This window comes from Lemur catta, chromosome X, assembly GCF_020740605.2.
Source record: "Lemur catta isolate mLemCat1 chromosome X, mLemCat1.pri, whole genome shotgun sequence".
Lineage (NCBI taxonomy): Eukaryota > Metazoa > Chordata > Mammalia > Primates > Lemuridae > Lemur > Lemur catta.
Genome location: NC_059155.1, coordinates 24,423,920 through 24,446,060, shown reverse-complemented (window position 1 = coordinate 24,446,060; position 22,141 = coordinate 24,423,920). Strand labels below are relative to the sequence as shown.

Genomic DNA, 22,141 nt, shown 5'->3' with positions numbered 1-22,141 from the left:
ACACATGCATAAAAAGATGTACTTACAGGAATGTTCTTTGCAAGATTGTCATACTGGAAATCTTAAGACAAATAGAAGTGCTCAATAACGGAGTGGTTAAATAAATTATGGCACCACAAACCCTGTAATATGCAACCTATGGTAATAGAAATTCCAACCTTACATTGTTGGTAATTGGCTTCTTCCTCCACCCAAATCTCAGATGAGGAGTGCTAATGTTCTTATCTTATAGTGTTGGGAGTCCAGGGCATTTAGGACTTGGAGGGAAGGACAAAATCAGACAGGAACACTGCAGGCAGCCACACAGAGGGAAATGGGGAGTTAGAGATGAATCCCCTTTCTCCAGCATTCTTCTGGCTCAGTCTCCTCAGATTCAGCCCATGAAATCAAGTTAGAAGACAAAGTGTGTAGTATGATCCCATTTACCTGTGTGTGTGTATGTTATGCTCATGTATATTTATTTATGTATATATGTGAATGCATTTTAAAAGAATTGAAAGGAAACACACAAAGTAATAACCATAGCTACTTCTAAGAAGAGAGATAGGAATGGGGAAAGAATGAAGGATTCTCACATTTTGTTATGTGTCATTTGAACCTTTGGAGCAAGAGTGAATTCATCTAACTCAAAAATCATCTAATTCAAAAACTTGTTTAAGAAAAGTTTTTAAATAACATTAAAGAAAATTGGGGTGATGAAATCATTAGTAGTCCCATCAATCTGGCAACAATAACAAAAACAATAAGCATATTTACAGAATGTCAGAGCCCAGAGTGAATTTGTGGATCACAACTTCAAGAGATGAGCCTTGCCCAAGTTGAAGCAGTGAGTTAGTGACTCAGTTAAGTGCACAACCCAGGTCTCCTTAATGGATAGAAAAACTGGATTCTAAAACTAGAGGGAGAATTCAAAATGACAGTGGGAATTATTGAACGATTAAATTTGAGAAATCTGCAAGAGGTCAGTTGCAACTCATCCAGTCCTCCATCTCATTGAAAAGTGAAGAAGAGAAGGTCAGAGTCTTGTTATAAGACCATAGAATATATTAGGCTGGAGGTATTCAGAAAAAACTGCGACAGCTTTTGTCTTCAGTGAGACCTCTGGTGCTGGTACCTGTCACTTAGTATTCCCCAAAAAGCTGCATGACAATTAGAAAAGGAAATTAATCACTTTATCAGTATCTGTGGAGTCATTGACTTTTAAAAACAAGCCCCATGCCACACCACATTTAACACTTAGAAGCAGCAGGAGCAACAAGCTGTTCTCTCTCTGCAGTATACTTGTTACTAATTGTTTCACTTGGAGGAGCTAGGAGAGGGGTAGCAGAATCTGACTGGCTCATTTGAGGAAAGGGGGAATTTATTGGAATGGTATAATCAGTGTTTCACTTGTAAATGTTTAACAACTGGCTCTTCAGAGCAAAAAAGATGTGATTTATAGTGTTTGCTGGTTTCCTTCCTATAAATTTTCCCACCATGGCCAACTGCGAGCTCCCAATGTGACATCACCTGGCTCACCAAATTCCTGAAAAGTGAACAGTAGGCCCTCCTAAGCTCATAGGGAGAAGCTCACAGGATGGAAGGGAGGCAGAAGATCAACTAGGCAGTACCAGAGGGTCTTCATAGCAAGAACTACTCAACGGTATGGTCAGGTCACTGCCACATTAGCTTCCCTGCACAGACCTCTATACTGCCCCCACCACCTCCCATAGGTTTTATGCCCTTTAAAGGGAAAGTCATTCACCTCATTATCCACAAACTGTGTAACCCAAAGTAATGGCTCATGACATATAGTTGTATCTCAAAATATCCTTAGTAATGGGCCCCATTTATACTTGCAAGCCCAAATTGCAAGGTCCTAAACTGTAGAAAACAAGTTTATAACAAGAGATTGGGGCAAAATCTGACTGCAAGGCTTCTTTGTTTTTGTTTTCTGTGACGTTCTGTGTGTGTGTGTGTGTGTGTCTTTTTAAAACATTTTTTTCTTTTTTTTTTTTTTTTTGAGACAGAGTCTCACTCTGTTGCCCGGGCTAGAGTGAGTGCCGTGGCATCAGCCTAGCTCACAGCAACCTCAAACTCCTGGGCTTAAGAGATCCTTCTGCCTCAGCCTCCTGAGTAGCTGGGACTACAGGCATGCGCCATCATGCCCGGCTAATTTTTTCTATATATATTTTTAGTTGTCCATATAATTTCTTTCTATTTTTTTAGTTGAGACGGGGTCTCGCTCTTGCTCAGGCTGGTCTCAAACTCCTGAGCTCAAATGATCCACCCGGCTCGGCCTCCCAGAGTGCTGGGATTACAGGCGTGAGCCACCACACCTGGCCTTTAAAACATTTTATTATGGAAAATTCACACACACACACCACACACAGAAAGAATAATGTAATGAACTCATATTCTCAACAATCATCTTGTGGCCAATCTTATTCTATCCATATTCCTACTCTTTTTTTTTTGAGGAAGAAAAGCATCACAAGAAAGATCAGAAGAGTGGTTAGGACTGTTATTTGGAATGGAATAAACTGGTTAAAATAATAGTTACAATATTGAGGGCAACTATGGGTTAGGTGCTTTACATGGAGTATTTCATCAGATCTTCACAACAGCCCCACAAGATTGGCATTATTATCTCAGTTTTTCAGATGGAGAAATTGAAGCTAGAAAAGTTAAAGACTTGCTCAGGCCGAGCGTGATGGCTCATGCCTGTAATCCTAGCACTCTGGGAGGCCGAGGCGGGTGGATTGCTCGAGGTCAGGAGTTCGAGACCAGCCTCAGCAAGAGTGAGACCCCATCTCTACTAAAAATAGGAAGAAATTATCTGGCCAACTAAAATCTATATAGAAAAAATTAGCCGGGCATGGTGGCACATGCCTGTAGTCCCCAGCTAATCGGGAGGCTGAGGCACGAGGATCGCTTAAGGCCAGGAGTTTGAGGTTGCTGTGAGCTAGGCTGACGCCACGGCACTCACTCTAGCCTGGGCAACAAAAGCGAGACTGTGTCTCAAAAAAAAAAAAAAAAAAAAAGACTTGCTCAAAGTCAAAAAGCATTAGCAAAGTCTGATTAAACTTGGAAGGATATAGCCTTTCCCTGCTACCCAGAGAGGGGTCCACACAGCATTGTTCTGGATTCCTGACATAATTTGAAGGGGAACTTTCACAATGTCCAGAGCCCTTGATGTCCTCCAAATGAAGGAGGAAGATGTCCTCCAAGTTCTTTGAAGCAGGAACCCACTGAGGTGGCAGCAACCTTGACTTCCAAATAAAACAGTACTTCTACAAAAGGAAGAGTGATGGCATCTACATCATAAATCTGAAGAGGACCTGGGAGAAGCTTCTGCTGACAGCATGTGCCATTGTTGCCATTGTATGTCAGCATCATATCCTCTAGGAATACTGGCCAGTGGGCCATGCTAAAGTTTGCTGCTGTCACTGGGGCCACTCCTGTTGCTGGACACTTCACTCCTGGAACCTTCACTAATCACATCCAGGCAGCCTTCTGGGAGTTCTGTCTCCTGGTGGTTACTGATCCCAGGACTGACCACCAACCTCTCACAGAGGCATCTTATGTTATCCTGCCCACCGTCACTCTGTGTCACACAGATTCTCCTCTGTGCTATGTGGACACCGCCATCCCATGCAACAACAAGGGAGCAGACTTAGTGGTCTGAGAAGTTCTGCCCATGCGTAGTACCATCTTCCAAGAACACTCATGGGAGGTCATGCCTGATCTTTACTCCTACGGAGATCCTGAAGACATGAAAAGGAAGAGCAGGCTGCTGTTGAAAAAGCTGTGACCAAGGAGGAATTTCAGGGAGAATGGACTCAGGAGCTCCAGCTCCTGAGTTCACTGCTACTCAACCTGAGGTTGCAGACTGGTCTGAAGGCCTGCAGGTGTCTCTGTGCCTACTCAGCAGTTCCTACTGAAGACTGGTGTGCTCAGCCTGCCATGGAAGACTGGTGTGCAGCTCTCACTGCTCAGACCACTGAATGGGTAGGAACAACCACTGAGTGCTCTTAAGCTGTTCTTCCACTGGCTCTTAAGCAAGATGGAAATAGGATTGACAGAAAATAAACACCAGTTTCTAAAAATTGTGTCCTTTAAAAAAAATAAACTTGGAAGGATATAAACTATATTATACCCAAATATAAACAGTGGTTGCCTCTGGATGGTGAAATTATGGGCTTTTATTATCTTTTTGCCCATTTTTTCTGATTTCTCTATAATTAACATCCCTGGACAGCATATCCATCCAGATATGCTGATAAGGGCTATGATATTCTTCTCCACAGGCCCAACTGGTTTGCTGCTAGTGCATCCTCTTGAAACAGATTCAAGAAAAACTAAACAAATTTCTAGACTTTTTTGTGGGATTAACGAGGCTCTGGGCAGAAGTGAGCCCAGCTATCATCATGGAGCTAGTGCTACCACATTCTTAAATGTGGTCCAAGCTCACTAGACTGAATTCAGATAAGCATAGCATCCCAGCCAAAGATGTGATCAGCCTTCTCTTCTGCACCAGTCCTTATGCTCTGTTGTACCCAGTGCCAATTTGACTGTATCCAGTGAACTGAGAAGGGTGATGATTAGTAGTACAGACAGTACAGAAACCCTGTTAATGGGTCAATTACTAGACATCTACTCTGGCAGCAAAATGGCTGCTGCTTCACTTCTGTCTTCCAAATCTCAAAGGAGACTCTCTCTTGCAGCCCACCCTAATAGGAAAAATACAAGGAAGAAAATTCTGGGAAATGTAGTTTAGCCTACCCAAGTTAACTCCACAGGGAAGACAGAAATAGAGGCTGGGACTCAGAAGGAGCCTGATGGGCCAAACTAGGCCTAATATAAAGAAGTTACAAGAACAACTTTCAAACAACTTGCGTTGTCTAATAACAGTATTGGCTGCATCAAAATGCAGGAAGCTCATCTCTGGAAGTGTTAAAGCAGAGGCTGATGGGAAAACTGTGGAAGGTCTTACACCAGCCGGGAACCACATTTTGTTTTTAGAAAGCTATTTTAGTAACACTGGGTAAAGGTGATGAGACCTTGAACTAGGGTAGTAGTGGTGGAGATGGTCAGGGGAGAATGGATTTGGAAGACATTATGGAGGTAGACTTAAAAAGGACTTAGCAATTGATTTAAGGTAGGGCCATGTATTAATTTCCTATTGCTGCTATAACAAATTATCACAAACCTAGTAGCTTAAAATGATGCAAATTTATTCTCATAGAGCTCTGGAGGCCAAAAGTCCAAAATCACTCTTTCATGTCTAAAATCAAGGTGTCTTGGCGGGGCATGGTAGCTCACGCCTGTAATCCTAGCATTCTGGGAGGCTGAGGTAGGAGGATCGGTTGAGGTCAGGAGTTCAAGACCAGCCTGAGCAAGAGCGAGACCCCGTCGCTACTAAAAAAAAAATAGAAAGAAATTAGTCAGACAACTAAAAATATATAGAAAAAATTAGCCGGACATGGTGACACATGCCTGTAGTTCCAGCTACTCGGGAGGCTGAGACAGGAGGACTGCTTGAACCCAGGAGTTTGAGGTTGTTGTGAGCTAGGCTGACGCCACAGCACTCTAGCCCGGGTAACAGAGTGAGACTCTGTCTCAAAAAAATAAATAAATAAATAAATAAATAAATAATAAAATAAAATAAAAAAGGTGTCAGCAGGGCTGGTTCTGGAAGTTCCAGTGGAGAATCTGTTCCTTGCCTCTTTCAACTTCTGGTGGCTGCTGGCACTCCTTGGCTTATGGCTGCATCACTCTAATCTCTGCCTCCATGGTCACATTGACCTCTCCTCTTCTGGGAAAAATCTTCCTTAGCCTCTCCCTTATAAGGACATTTGTGATTATATCAGTCCCACTCAGATAATCCAGAATAATCTCTCCATCTCAAGATTCTTAATCACATCTGCAAAGTCCCCTTTGCCATATAAGTTAACATCCACAGGTTCCAGTTATTAGGTTGTGGATATCTTTAGGGGAGCCATTATTCAGCCTACCACAGACAGTAAAAAGAAGCAAGGCAACTATAACTCTGGGGTCTCAAATATGGGTGGCTCAGACCATGATAGAATCATTAACCAAAGTAAGAATATCAACAAGAAGAGAAAATGGTTTGGGGGAGAAGAGTTTCATTTGGGATATGTTACAAATAATATGAGGGGTTGATGCGACATCCATATGGAGATGCCCAAAAGAAACTTGGAATATTAAAGTTTGAAGCTTTGGAAAAGTATTAATATCTAGGCTAAATATAAGGATTTGAGAGCATCTGCAGAGATACAATAGAGTGAGAGTATAAACTCTTTTAGAGTAGGGATTAGACTTTCTTATAGCTTTATCCTTGGTGCCTAGTACAGTGTCTGGCACATAGTAGGTGCTCAAATGTTTTTTGAATGAATGCATGAAAGTAAGATCCCAGGGGAGAATAGAAGGGAAGGGTGGGAATTATGGCTGCAAGGGTAGCTTTGGATGGAAAGAGAAATCTTTCTTCTCTGAAACAAGAGGTAATAGAAGGGAGAAGGGGTGACTAAGCAAAGTAATTTAGAAATGGACAGGATATATCACAAGATCTCACTTTGGGCAATTTTAGTTTCCTCAAAGAGAAAGGTGAAGTCATCAGCAACAAATGCTACTGAAAGTGGGATTGAGGTTTGAGGAAAGCAAACCATAAAATGTCAGAACTAAAAAGGACCTTGGAGAATGTCTATCTACGTAGCCCTCATCTTAGAGATAGGGAAACTGAGGCTTAGAGAAAAGAAAAAAATTGCTCAGGTCATCAAGCCAAATAAAGTTTGGTTCGTTCATGTGACAAATACTTACTGACTGCTGACTCTGTGCCAGGCAGACCCTGAGCTGGGTATTGGGGATACAGTGAAGAACAAGGCAGACAGAGGCCCTGCCCTAGTGGAGTTTTTAGTGCAATAGGAGAGACACAGAAGTAAGCAGGGTGGTAAGTGCTATGGTGGGAAAAGCTTAAAGTGCTTAAGGGAGCATAGAGGAGGAAGCATGAGAGTTAACAAAAAAATGAAGAGCAAAATTGGCCGGCTGAAATGCCAGCACAGCTGAGGGTAGAGACAGTAACTTGGCTATTAACCCAGGCAGCAGTTTCATGACCTAAATGATATTTATAATTCCAGGGAGAAAAAAAGAAGGCAACTCCCAGGGCCTTGACCCTGGTTGCAACATTCCTTTGTACTTGGATCTTTTCTTCATGTTCCCTAGGCAGGCCAGAGGCACAGCAGGAGAAGCACTTCAATAAGTTGAGTGATCAACTGGTGGATTACATCCTACAACTTTCAACAGACAAACAAATAAGAGAAAAACTCAGAAGTGTTGTTCTATTCTGCTTTGCCAAGGGCACCCAGGATTAACGAAGTTGCCAGAGCAGGGATTAGCAGAGTGCTTCCTGAGGAAAGTGAGGTTTGCAATGAGATTTGAAGTCCGCAACAGGCAAGATTAACAGAGAGGGCAGCCCACTTTGTTTCATTACTTTAATATGTCATTACAACTATCTTGAGGCCAGTTGTGCTAGAAGCCAATAATAACTCAAAGCAATTACATTTTGGAAAAGAACAAATTTGAAGTGTAAAAATACATTTACCACTTATCTAGCTTGAAGTAAAACAAATTTTGATTATTTTTCTAGTTAAATTATCCCTAGCCCCTCATCTTAGCTAACATTAGAATATGCTTCTTCCCTCCCCCAAGGTACTCCCTCTCACAAGAGTTCTGTGAGTCTCAGGGGTGCATACTCATTTCAGAGGGTCAGTACTGGCTTCTGTTGCCTTAAGGAGAAAAAACTGGAAGCCTGCTCAGTCTACCTGGGAGTTGCGTTTTCTTCAGCTGTTGTCGCTGTTGCTACAACACAGAGTTGCTAGGAGTCCAGCAGTCCAGGCCCATCCACTGTGACGCTGTGGTGGCTGAGGCTTGCACCAGTGCAGCAGAAGCTTCTCAGGTGCTGGGGGTAGCCACAGAAGGAGTGGCAGGCCGCACCACCCATAGGCCTCAGCCTCAAAGCCCACCAAGCCTGGGTAGCAACAAGCCTCCATCTGCATCCAGATAAAGAAACCAGAACACTCTAGAACTCCTCTTCAGGAGAATAGTTTCCCAAGGAAGAGTGTGGGAATGCCAGAGGGACTTTAGAGAGAGAGGATGAGGTAGAGTGTGAGAGCAAGTGGGAAGCCCCTCTTGTGAAGGCCTAAAATGGCGAGCCTTTCTCCCATCCCCTTGTATAGTTCTAGTGAAAGATAAAGCAGGGCTTCCTAAACCATGGGCCTTGACACACTGGGGTGCTGCCAATGGATTATAATTAGTGCAAGAATTATTGATCCTCCTTGCAGGGTTTGGGACAGTCAGACAGGCAGAGCTTGAGGGGGCCAGAGCCCACATGCCAGTCACCACCAGCTACTAGCAACCTAGTTGGGCTTTTTTTCAGAGGGCAGACCCTGTAGAACAGAATCTGGAATTTTGCCTTCTGGTCTCCAAAGACAGCCAGAACTAAAGGCAATTATGGCCCTCGCTGCTTCACTGTTCCATGATAAGTGTATCCAAGGAGGTGATCGACCACCAGGACATCTACTCGAGACTAGGGGAGGGAATGAGGAGGGAAACCGCTGGTGGGCACAGCTCCAGGCACCAGTCCCAAATCTGTATCTTCACATATGTCCCATACTTACATCTGTTTGCTACTGATAAGCCCTCTTAAAGCTAGCCACGCAGTGACTGCCTGTCAGCAAATTATATCATCATCATTTTGAAAGGCTACATTTGACATTAAAAAGTTCAACTGGATTTGGAATCCATCTTGTGGTATCACAAGATATTTTACCACAGTACTTATCAATGAAAGAAAATGAAAAGTTGGCAGACTCTAGATATAATTTCAACCGTTGGTCAGGCACAGAGGCTCATGCCTGTAATCCTACCACTCTGGGAGGCAGAAGTGGGAGGATCACTTGAGGTCAGGAGTTCAAGATCAGCCTGAGAAAGGGCGAGACCCTCTCTCTATTAAAAATAGAAAAAAATTAGCTGGGCAACTAAAAATAGAAAAAAAAAATTAGCCAGATGTGGTGGCTCACGCCTGTAGTCCCAGCTACTTGGGAGGCTGAGGCAGGAGGATCACCTGAGCCCAGGAGTTTGAGGTTGCTGTGAGCTAGGCTGACGCCATGGCACTCTAGCCCGGGCAACAGAGTGAGACTCTGTATCCAAAAAAGAGAGAGAGAGAAGACTGAAAAGCACAGTAAAATCAAAACTGTGACATTAGTTCTGCAAAATAAGAAATTCACACTCAAGGACAGGACAAGAGTAATTTTTTCTGTGAGATGTAAAGCTCCCATTTTTCTTTTCAGAAGTGGCTGGTGGGATTTTCCAACAAAACTTAGATGGCATGCTTACATGTTAAAATGAATAACAAAGGCTTGGGAAGAAACTTTATTCCTCCAGCAAGGTTGTGTTGTTGTAACAACAATCCAATAATAGCATATGGCAATGCCATCACCCAAGGGTAAACCCCACACCTCTATGAAACCAAGGGCCAGAGCACACTTCTAGTCATTCAATCTCCCCACTCATAAACTATCAATCACTCATTACCAAGTGTTAAGCACCAAGCCAACAAGCTTGGAGGTCTTCAAAAGTGGTAGAAAATATGGCGCCAGTCCTCATGGAATTTACACCTCACTTGAAATAGAAAAGCCCGATTTTAAAAAATTGTAATTACAAATATGATAAAAACAGTCTTCAACTCTGCAAGCAATACCACTAGCCCACCAGGAACAACTCCCTCATCCTCCAACTCCTTAACTTGGCTGCTTTGCCCTGAGTGTATATTGAAAATTATGCTGCATGCCTGGAGCAAATCAAACAAAAAGATAGGTACAAGTTCCTTCCCAGGAAAAACAGGCAAATTCATTGGAGGCCAAGGCACCAGGAAAATTCTGACACCAGGAGGTACAGAATGTCTGACATTCATTCATTCCTTTACTTAGCCATTTGTTTCCAAATGTTTTGCTAAGCCATGTGCTCGGCATTGAACAAGACAAACATGGTCCCCACCCCTATGGAGCTGACATTCCAGTGAGTGAGACAAGGAAAGTGTTAATTATGATACCTCGAGGATAATGCTATGACAGGAGAAATACAGAGGGCCATGGGGCACAAAGGAGGGGGCCCTAGCATGGTGCAGGAGGCTCAGGGAGAGATTCTGGTGACATCTAAACTGAAGCTGCAGGATAAACAGGAGTTTACCAGACAAATGAGATGGAGAAACAGTGTCGCAGGCAGAGTGAACAGTATGTGCAAAAGCATGGAGATAAAAAATTCAATTGAAGAACAGGAAAAAGAATGCATATTGGGAGGCGGAGGTGGGAGGATCGCTTGAGCTCAGGAGACCAGCCTGAGCAAGAGTGAGACCCCCCTCTCTACTAAACATAGAAAAATTGGCCGGGTGTGGTGGTGTGTACCTGTAGTCCCAGCTACTTGAGAGGCTGAGGCAGGAGGATCATTTGAGCCCAGGAGTTTAGGTTGCAGTGAGCTATAATCACACCACTGCACTCTAGCCTGGGTGACAGAGGGAGACCTTGTCTCAAAATAAAAAAAAGAATGCATAGCAGGATTGTAGAGTGCAAGAGGGCAATGGGGGACTGACAGGGAGTGAAGCTAGAGAAATAAACCAAAAACAGGTACTGGAGGATCTTACATACCCGGGAATCAGAATTTGGACTTTATCCTAATGGCAGAGGGAGTTGCAAGCAGGGGAGTAGCAGGAATGGGTTTGCATTTTGGAGAGATGAGTCTGGCTGCATTGAGGAGAAGCATGTGGCAGTCCTCAAACTCTCTTTCTTCCCATGTTACACCAAGCAAGTTTAAAACAATCACGAGTTTAAAATGGTGCAATTACTGGATGGTGAAGCCTCCGTCAGCCTAGATAGCTTAGCTGCCACGTAGAGGTACAGTTATGCTAGAAATTTCCTCAGACCTACATTGGATATGAAGGACAAATAAATCTTTGTTGTGTTAAGCCACTAAGATTTGGAGTTGTTAGTATATCAAAACCTAGTATATCCCCAACTAATTGTCCCTATAAACTTGGGGGGACTGGAGGAGGCAGGTGACCAGCTTTAACCAAATTATTCCTTCTTTTCCTCTGCCTGAGGAGTAGCTGTCTCCCTCCCTCCTTTCATCCCTCTTTCTATTATACACAGACACTCTCACTCCATTTCCCATTCACACCTGAAAAACAAATTCCCTTGTCGAAAGCAAATTGTTCTAAAAGTCGGTGTTTTAAGATGCTTCCTTGAGATGCTCCGTACTTCCATGAAATATCAAATGAAAACTTACTGGACAGTGTTGAGCACTAATTTTCAAATTTCAAAACCAATAGACAGTTTCTTCAGGCACTACCCTCTGCCTTCTTCATAAGAGACTCAGTGTCTCACTGCTATGTTAAAATATAACAGCTTGGGGTTGTTAGCCAGTCAAAACACAGGTCAAAAAATGCTAAAGCTGAACAGTTGGCCCCATTGTACCAAAGACCATCAACCAAAATGACTGCATTTCTGGCATGTTCTGGTAGAATGGAAAAAGCATCACTGGAATAAAATATTGCCACGGAGGTGCCTGTTTTTATAAGCAAATATGTTGGCGAGACCTATTTAGTAGCAGGCAGCTTTTATGAAAGGCAGCGTTATAGCCCATTAATTCTCATTCCATCTAAACTACTCAAGGTGGGAAAGTAGAAAGATGGAAGAAAGAGGCAGCTGGAATATGCTGTTTTAATGGAAAGTTAACCAGATGTCTAGGATGAATTGTGAGACCTAAGAATCTTTTTGAAAATATTGATGGATAAAAGTTGAGAAAGAAGTTATTTAAAAACTACAAGCACCAAGCTTGGGAAGTGGAAATGCGAATTCATCTTTAGTTCTAGCTGCTCCTTTTGAAGGAGAGGGTTGCACAGAAAGAACCCTTGCATGGGCCACTCAGTTCCATACATGCAAAGAAAGTACTTATCCTTTGGTCTTGGTGAAAACTATGAGGCAACCTGAATGAAGACTTTTTAGACTGATGAACTGAGTTCTGTTTGGTAATGTAAATTCTTGCAAAAATCATTGTGTGTAGTTGAACTAGAGTTACCTTATGTTTCCGTAGAACTTTTTGCTCTGAGGAAATATCCTATGTCTTACACCTACTGCTTATTTTTCTGGAGACATGTCCTCTCCCATTTGAGTGATTACACACACGAGATGAGGAATTGAGCCAGGGTGAAAACATAGGAATGGCCTTCACCTTACGTAAAAGAAACAGAATTAAATGCTACCTTCTTTATTCTTGTAATTGAGGGCTAGATTATTCAGACAACCCTCCTACTGAAAACAATTTAAAAAGCTGGATAAAATATAAACAAATCACTATCTCACAAACTTAAAAGTCCTGACAAGACAGTAAGGAATTACCAGGCCAAAATTTAAGGGAAAATATCCACCAGAGAGGTGAATAAGAACAGAAGAAACTTATCCTCTGAAGGTTTTTGACAATCCCAATTTTTTTTATTTCAGCGTATTATGGCGGTATAAAAGTTTCAGTTACGTACATTGCCCTTGCCCCACCTCCCGGCCCCAGTCAGAGCCCCAAGCGTGTTCATCCCCCACACGGTGCGCATGAATAATTCATAGAATGATTGAATAATTCATAGAACAAGTGGCAGCAGGACAGAAGTCAAAGCTCAGAGCTCCCGTGAATAGGAGATCCTCTTCTCAATGAGCCAGGACCCCAAAGTGCTACACCCTCAGGAAAAGGGTGAACCAGAATTGGGATAGTCCTCACATGAGATTACGGCCCAAGTCTGATCTGGGTTGTGCATAGAACCTCAAGCCTTGAACTAGGTTTAAGGCAGTGCCATAATGCTGGTGCTCCCAAGTGTCTGACAGAAACAAATACATATCCTCTTTGGAGGAAGATACCTTTATCCTTGATCTCAAATTATTCTTTTTTTTTTCTCTGAGACAGGGTCTTGCTCTGTCTCCCAGGCTAGAGTGCAGTGGCATCATCGTAGCTCACTGCAACCTCAAACTCCTGGGCTCAAGTGATCCTCCTGCCTCAGCCTCCCAAGTAAATGGGACTTACAGGTGCCCACTACCACACCCAGCTAATCTTTTTATTTTTTGTGGAGACGGGATCTAACTCTTGCTCAAGCTAGTCTCGAACTCCTGGCCTCAACTGATCCTCCAGCCTCAGCCTCCCAAAGTGCTAGGATTACAGATGTGAGCCACCATGCCCGGCCTCAAATTATTCTTACAAATAATTTTTTATTAATAAATAGAATGAGCAACACACAAAGATGACCAAGCACACAAGGAAACTAGAGTCTAAGAACAAGAACCAGTACTATGAACTATGCTTACTATTTTTAAAGAAATGAAAAATAAGCTTAATGAAATCTACAGAGAATAGGAAACTATAAAAAGTGATATTGAAAATTGTTAAAAGAACGAAGTAAAACTTACAGAAATAGCAAAACAAATAACCGAAGTTTAAAAATCAATGCTTTAGTAGTCATATGCTGCAGCTGGAGGGCAAATTAGGGAAAGGCAAGTTGGGTCACAATAAATTATTTATCATGCTGCACAGAGAGGCAAAACAATGGAAAATAAAAAAGAGAAAGTGAGAAATATAGAAGATAGATGAAGATGTTCGAACACAGTCAATTCTTGTTATTAGCAAGAGCTATGTTCTATAGTCACCATGAACACTGGATTAGTGAATACTGAGGCATTGCTCCTAAGAGAAATAAAGGGTTAGGTTACTGTGAGCATCTCTTCACAATGTTTTCATTAACCAATCAATACTTAACTTTGTTTTAAGTGCATTTCTATTTAAAGACACCTTACTTAACATACCCATGGCCAACAGCACTATAACTCATGCCTGAATTAGCTTATCTAACACATATTTTCACAGCCTTCTGGCACCAAGAAACACTAAACAGCACTTCAACGCTATGGCTGGGGGTCATTTTAAACAGAGAAATCACCAACAAAAAACACAAAAAATACAAAAAAATAGCATTAAGTAGACGACGAAAAGGATACTTGTTTACAACATGAGAGCTGAGACAAGAAGACAGAACATCACCTTGTTTGATGTCTGCTTGGAACACTGCACATTAGGCGACTCAAATTTTTTGCAACTCTGAGCATGTCTGTGAATGACCATGAAAGCGAATGTTGATTTGGGGGTTACAAATAAAGTTTAGCAAGTAGGTGAATTTGCAAATATTTAATCTGCAAATAATGAGGAACAGCTGTATTTAATTAGAGTTCCAGACAGAGAGAGAAAAGAAAGATTGGACAAAGGCAATATTCAGGAAGATAATGACTGAAAATTTTCTAGAACCTATGAAGGACATCAATTGACAGATTAAAGAAACCAAATGAATCTGAAGCAGAATAAATAAAATGAAACCTACCTCTTGATGCGTCAGGGTGAAAGTGAAGAAAAGCGAAAAACCAGTTCTAGCGAGAGGTGGGAAAGGGCGCAGGGTTTGAAACATGGTGGACATGAGAGGAGGGTGGAGGGGATGGGTATATTCACACCTGATGGGTGCGCACCGCACCGTCTAGGGAATGGACACACTTGTAGCTCTGACTCGGGTGGGGCAAGGGCAATATATGTAACTTAAACATTTGTACCCCCCCCAATATGCCGAAACAAAAAAAACAAACTTTCCCCTATCCCTTAAAACAAATGACTGCTTTGAGATTCAGTGTGAAGTAACATAAAATATTTAAAAACTGGCCGGGCGCGGTGGCTCACGCCTGTAATCCTAACACTCTGGGAGGCCAAGGCGGGTGGATCATTTGAGCTCAGAAGTTCGAGACCAGCCTGAGCAAGAGTGACACCCCGTCTCTACCGAAAAAATAGAAAAAAATTAGCTGGACAACTAAAAATATATAGAAAAAATTAGCCGGGCATGGTGGCGCATGCCTGTAGTCCCAGCTACTTGGGAGGCTGAGGCAGGAGGATTGCTTGACCCCAGGTGTTTGAGGTTGCTGTGAGCTAGGCTGACGCCACGGCACTCTAGCCCCAGCAATAGAGTGAGACTCTATCTCAAAAATATATATATATATCTAAAAAGTCAACCTCAGAGGTATTTTCTGTACATGCACCTTATGGTGGCAAAATAAATGTGTAATGTGCATTTTGTACATGTATTTTTAAAGTAATTCTAAGTAAAATTATTGAAGTGAAATAAAGAAATTTTTAGACAAGCAAAACCTGAGAGAGTTTGCTACCAGGAGACTCACACTAAAAGAAATTCTAAAAGATATACCTGAGAGAGAAGAAAATGATTCCAAATGTGAGATCTGAGATTTTTTTTTAATGACAAGGAAATAAAATATGAATATGTGAGTAAATGAATATTGACTATATGAAGCAATATTAATAATTCTTATGGAAATTTATGAAAATTAAATAAAATATTTAATAACATGATACATTTCTTCTGATAGGAAAAACACAGGCTAATTTCAACTGCTGAATCAGATATGCTGTAACTGGAAATAGTCACGAGATATAGTCAATATCAAATAGAAGAGTATTAAAGAGTTTTAAGCATATCAATTATTTTAATGTACTGTAAAAGAAAGAACTAAAAGGAGAAAGTTTAAAATATAAACTTTTTGAGATTAATGTCATATGAAGCAAAATTTATTTTAAACATGGGTTTCTAGAGAAGGCAAATTTTTTATTTTTATAGCTTTTCATTTTGACGTAATTTTAGAGTTATAGAAAAGTTGTGAGAATACTAAAAAAGAATTACCATCTACCCTTCACCAAGATTTCCCAAATGTACCTGTATTACCACATCCCTCTCTCTCTCTCTCTCTCTCTCTCTCTCTCTCTCTCTCTCTCTCTCTCTCTCTCTCTCTCTCTCTGTACATATGCACCCCCAAAGATAACTAGAAAATATTTGGGTACTTGGAAATTTTAAAATAGACTTTCAGGGTGGATCCAGTGGCTCATGCTTATAATCCCAGCAATTTGGGAGACCAAGGCAGGTGGATCATTTGAGGCCAGGAATTTGAGATTAGCTTGGGCAACATAGCAAGATCCCACCTCTACAAAAAGCAAAAATAGACTTTCAAGCAACTCAAAGATTTCTTTTCTTTTTATTTTTCAAGATAGGGTCTCTCTCTGTTGCCCAGACTGGAATGCAATGGCGCAATTATAGCTCACTGTAATCTCAAACTTCTGGACTCAAGCCTCAAGCAATCCTCCTGCCTGAGCCTCCCAAAGTGCTGGGATTACAGGTGTGAGCCACTGTGTCTGGTATCAAAGATTTAAAAGAGAAAGCAATTATAAATTATATTTAAATAAGAAATATTTTGAACTGAATAACAAAAATTCTAAGTATCAAATTTTATGGGATTTTCCCACCAACAAAATTAAACAGACGTTACTATTTTGCCTTATTTGCTGTATATCTTTATTAATATTTCAATGTTTTATTTGTAAGAAATAAAATATTGCATATATATCCCTTCACCATCCCTTAAATCCCTAAAGTAACTACTATCCTAAAACTGGTTTGTACCTTTCCCATATATGATTTTCACTTTTATTACAAATAAATGTGCTCATGAACAACAAATAAATAATTTTGTAGATCCTTTTGTACTTCATAAGCATGATGACTGGGTTTTCACATGCATGTGTGAGATGTGCCTCCCTCAAACCTTGTTAAAATGTCAGCACCTTACCCATCTGACATGAAAAAGAAAAAAGAAAAAAAAATTTGAAATACCAAATTTCTTAACTTGTGGGAAATACCAGTGCTTACAGCAAGTTTTTAGCCTTAAATGTTATAGATCAACCACATAAAATTGCTGATATTTGATCATTATTTACCTATTAAAAAGGCAAAATTATATAGCCCAGCCTAAGATAGAGAGAGAGAAGGCTGATAATTAATGAATTAAGCACCCACCTCAAGAAATTATAAAGAGAACAACAAACAAAAACTAATGTGTAGAAGAAAGAAAAGCAAAGCAAATAGAAAGAAATAGCATAGAAACCATATATAAGATAGAGAAAATCAACAAAGCCAAAAGTTTTTATTTTAAAAGATCAATAAAATTAGCAAATATTGGTGAGATTATTCAAGGAAAAAAAGAGAGAGAGAAGACAAATTAACCAAGACACGATCAGAGATGAAAAGAGGACTTCATGCATATGTTAAAACCATTTTTTTAAAAAAAAAATAAGTAAGACAGAAATTACCAAAATTGACCCAAGAAGAAATAGAAAATCTGAACAAACCAATAACAAGTAAAGAGATTGAATCAATAATCAAACACCTTCCAACACCTTCTAACAAAGAAAAGCCCAAATATACTGCCAAACATTTAAAGAAAAATTGATATCAATCCTTCTCAAATTCTTCCAAAAAATAAAAACAAAAGGAACACTTCCTAACTTATCCTATGAAGCCAGTATTCCCTGAAACCACAGCCAAAGACATTGATGCAGGGAGTGTTCCAATGAAGGGAGGAAAGCCCCCAGAACTTGCCAAGTGAGTTCTTGGCTTGCACAGGAAAGAATTCATGTGCAAGCCAACTAGTGACAGGAAAGTTAATTGAGACAGAGACAAACAACAGATCCTACCCCACAGACTGAGTAGGGGTCCTCTCCCAAGCATTAATGGGACCCTTTATTGGGCAATGGTAAGATTTTTCTTTTTTTCTTTTTTCTTTTTTTTTTTTTTCTTTTTACCGTCTTCCAATCTGAATGGTAAGGTTTTTAAATGTTCAAAACCCCTGTTGGGAAATAGCCATACGTGACCAGCATTGTCTTGTGGTCAGGCCATAAAGGTTAATCATACATTTCTGTCACAGAAAAATAAGTGCAAACAGTTTGTAAGGCATCCAGTTTAGTTCCAGTTTAGTAATTCATCCATCTTTAGGTGGTCCTGTGCCAACAACTTGCTAGTGACTTCCTTGTTCAGGGTGGATAGGGTCTGGTATTGGTCAAAATGGCTGGACTCAGGCTCTCTCAACCTTCCTTTTTCTGCCTGATACCTAATTAATATTGTAAGAAAAAAACTACAGACCAATATCTTTTATGAATATTAATATAAAAATCCTCAAGAAAATCCTAACGAACAAGATTCTGCAGCACATTAAAAGGATTATAAACCATGACCAAATGGAATTTACCCATAACAGCAAGGGTGGTTCAAGATTAAAAAAATTAATATGGTAAAATACTTCATTAATAAATAAAGGAAAAATCCATATGATCATCTCAATTGAGGAGAAAAAATAATGAACAAAATCCAACATGCTTTCAGGATAAAAACAATCAGAAAACTAAGAGTAAAAGCAAACTTTCTCAACCTGATAAAGGACATTTATGAAAAACCCACAACTGACATCATCCTCAATGATGAAAGACTTTTCCCCTAAATTCAGGAACAAGACAAGGATGTATCTCTCTCCACTGCTATTCAACATCATACTGGAGGTTATAGCCAGGTCAACTGGACAAGAAAAAAAGGCATCTGAATTGGAAAACAAGAAGTCAAATTACGTCTACTCACAGCTGACGTGATCCTATGTACAGAAAATTTCAAAGACTCTAGAAAAACTCTACTTGAACTAATAAATGACTGCAGCAAATTCACAGGATACAAGATCAAAATACAAGTATCAGTTGTATTTCTATACACTGGCAATAAACAATACTGAATAGAAATTAAGAAAACATTTCCATGTACAATAGCATCCAAAAGAGTAAAATACCCAGAAATAAATTTAACCAAGGAGTCAAAGACTTGTACACGGAAAACAACAAAATATTTCTGAAAGAAATTAAGAAAGACCTAAATAAATGGAAAGACATCCTGTGTACATGGATTGGAAGACATTGCTTAAGACGGCAATGCCACCCAAAGTGATCTACAGATTCAAGGCAATCCCTATCAAAATTCCAATGGCCTTTTTTGCAGAAATAGAAAAGTCAATCCTTGAATTCATATGGAATTGCAAGGGACCCTGAAAAGCCAAGACAATCTTGAAAAGAAAAATAAAATTAGAGGACTAATACTTCCTGATTCGAAAACTTGCTACTAAGCTATAGTAATGAAAAACAGTGTGATATTGACATAAGGATATACATACAGACCAATGGAATGGAAATGAAAGTGCAGAAATAAACTCATACCTCTACAGTCAGTTGATTTTCAGCAAGGATGCCAAACCATTCAGTGGGGAAAAATAATCTCTTCATCAAAAGGTGCTGGGACAACTGAATATTCATATACAAAAGAATAAAGTTGGACCCCTACTTCACACCATATATAAAAATTAACTCAAAATTGATCAACAACCAAAATATAAGAGCCAAAATCTTAAAACTCTTAGAAGAAAACATGAGGGTGAATCTTCATGTTCATTGGCAATGGTTTCTTACATGTGACACAAATGCACAAAAACAAAAGAAAAAAATCCATAGCTTGGACTTCATCAAAATCAAAAACTTTTGTGCTTTGAGGGACACCATTAAAAAGTGAAAAAAGAATCTACTGGCCAGGCGCATTGGCTCACACCTGTAATCCTAGCACTCTGGGAGGCCGAGGCAGGCAGATTGTTTGAGCTCAGGAGTTCAAGACCAGCCTGAGCAAGAGCGAGACCCCGTCTCTACTAAAAATAGAAAGAAATTATATGGACAGCTAAAAATATATATAGAAAAAATTATCCAGGCATGGTGGCACATGCCTGTAGTCCCAGCTACTCGGGAGGCTGAGGCAGGAGGATTGCTTGAGTCCAGGAGTTTGAGGATGCTGTGAGCTAAGCTGACACCACGGCACTCACTCTAGCCCGGGCAACAGAGTGAGACTCTGTCTCAAGACTAAAAAAAAAAAAAAAAAAGAATCTACTAAATAGGATAAAAATATTTGTAAATTATATATCTGATAATAGTCTAGTGCCCAGAATATATATAAAAATCTCTTACAACTCGACAACAAAAAGGAAAACAACCCGATTAAAAATGGACAAAGACATTCATGGCAACAGGGATGTAACTTGAGGACATTATATTAAATGAAATAAGCCAGGAACAGAAAATTAAACACTGCATGTTCTTACTCATATGTGGAAGCTAAAAAAAAAAAAATGATCTCATAGAAGTAAAAAGCAGAACAAAGGATACTAGAGACTGAGAAATGTAGGGGGAAGGGAGGGATAGGGAAAGATTTGTTAAAGGATACAAAATTATGGCTAGATAGGAGGAATAAGTTCTAGTGTTCTATAGCATTAGACGAAGACTATAGTTAACCATAACATATTATGTAGTTTCAAATAGTTATTATAGAAGGAGGATATTGAATGTTTCCAACAAAAAGAAAGGATAAGTGTTTGAGATGATGGATATGCTAATTACCCTGGTCTAATTAGTATACATTATACATATCAAATGTCTTATGATGGCTCCTGCTCTAGGGCTCCCTAATCTACAAAATGAATTCAGACTGTATGTTCATGAAAAAACAAGGAACAAGTCTGGGCATATTATTACAAATACTGGGAAATACTCCTTGACCAGCAGCATACTTGTCGAAGCAATTAGACAATACTGTAATGGGGTGGCCCCCTTGCCTCCGAGCAGTAGCTGCGACATATGACCTGCTTCAGGAGAATGAGAAGTTCACCTTGGGCCAACCTATTGTGGTGTATGCTCCCCATCAGGTTTTAACCTTGCTGGAGCAAAAAGGGGGCTATTGGCTCACAGCTGGGTGCCTGAGAAAATATCAGGCCATATTATTAGACAATAATATGGTTATCTAATAATAATATTAGATAACTCCAACGTCAAACTAAAAACTGTGTCTACTCTAAATCCAGCCACTCTGTTGCCTACAGAGAGCAGTGAACCGTTGCAGCATGACTGCTTAGAGGTTCTATAAGTGGTATATTCCAGCAGAATGGATTTATTAGACCAGACAATGCCTCAGCCAGATTGGGACCTGTTTACTAATGGCAGTTTTATGGATAATGGTCAGCAAAGAGCCAGATATGCGGTAATCACAGAGCAACAGGTATTGGGAGCTATGACACTGCCTCCAGGTACGTCAGCCCAAAAGGCTGAGCTAATTGCTTTAACTAGGGCCCTCCAAATGTCAAAAGGGAAAAGGGTGAACATCTATACAGACTACACATATGCCTTTATGGTTGTGCATGCCCACAATGCTATATGGAAGGAGAAAGGGCTCCTGACAGCAGGCAGCAAGGACATTAAATATGCCCCAGAAATCCTGGCCCTAATACAAGCAGTACTGGAGCCTGAGCAAGTGACAATTATTCATTGTCCAGGACATCAAAAAGGGGACACTTATATTGCTAGAGGGAACAGAGCTGCAGATCAAGTGGCCCAAAATGCAGCCAAGGGAAGCTTGTTCTTGGGGGCCTTGATACCCCAATTAGACTTGGATCAGTACAAGCCCCATTATACTGTAGCAGATGAACAACTAGCCCAGGATTGGGGCTTTGACAAATGGGATGATACTGCCAGGTGGAGACAGAATGCACACGGGCTTATTCTGTTACTGGAGGCCTTGGTGCCCTCTCTGAAGCATTTGCATGAAAGTACCCAGTATGGACATAATGCTTTAGTATATCTAGTGGAGCCACTTCTGAAAAGACCCTGATTGCAACAAAAAATTCAACAAATCACCCAAAACTTCTCCCTGTGTGCTAAAAATAACGCAAAGACAAAGAGACAGCCCACAGGGCAGGGACTCAACATGTGGGAAGCCACTGTTTTGATGATTGGCAAATTGATTTTACCCAAATGCCTAAGGCAGCAGAGAATCATAAGTGCTTGCTAGTGATGGTGGATAGTTTCTTGGGATGGGTAGAAGCTTACCATACCCCTACAGAAAAAGCAACTAAAGTGACTCATAAACTCTTGAAAGAAATTATTCCAAGATATGGTCTCCCATCTTATATACAAAGTCATAATGGCTCTTCATTTGTATCAGAAGTCACACAGCAAGTAAGTAAAGCCCTGAATATAGAATGGAAATACATGCCTCCCAGGGACCACAATCAACAGGAAAGACAGAAAAGATGAATCATACTCTGAA

General features: G+C 40.5%; 1 non-coding gene and 1 pseudogene across 1 annotated transcript; both read left to right on the top strand.

Moving 5' to 3' along the window:
• The first annotated feature begins 3,158 nt into the window (after positions 1-3,158).
• On the top strand, positions 3,159-4,017 carry LOC123628619 (annotated as a pseudogene).
• A 12,646-nt stretch (positions 4,018-16,663) lies between these two features.
• LOC123629000 lies at positions 16,664-16,767 on the top strand. Its single transcript, XR_006731873.1, has one exon. It is a non-coding gene; the product is annotated as a small nucleolar RNA U13 (small nucleolar RNA).
• The last annotated feature ends 5,374 nt before the right edge of the window (positions 16,768-22,141 follow it).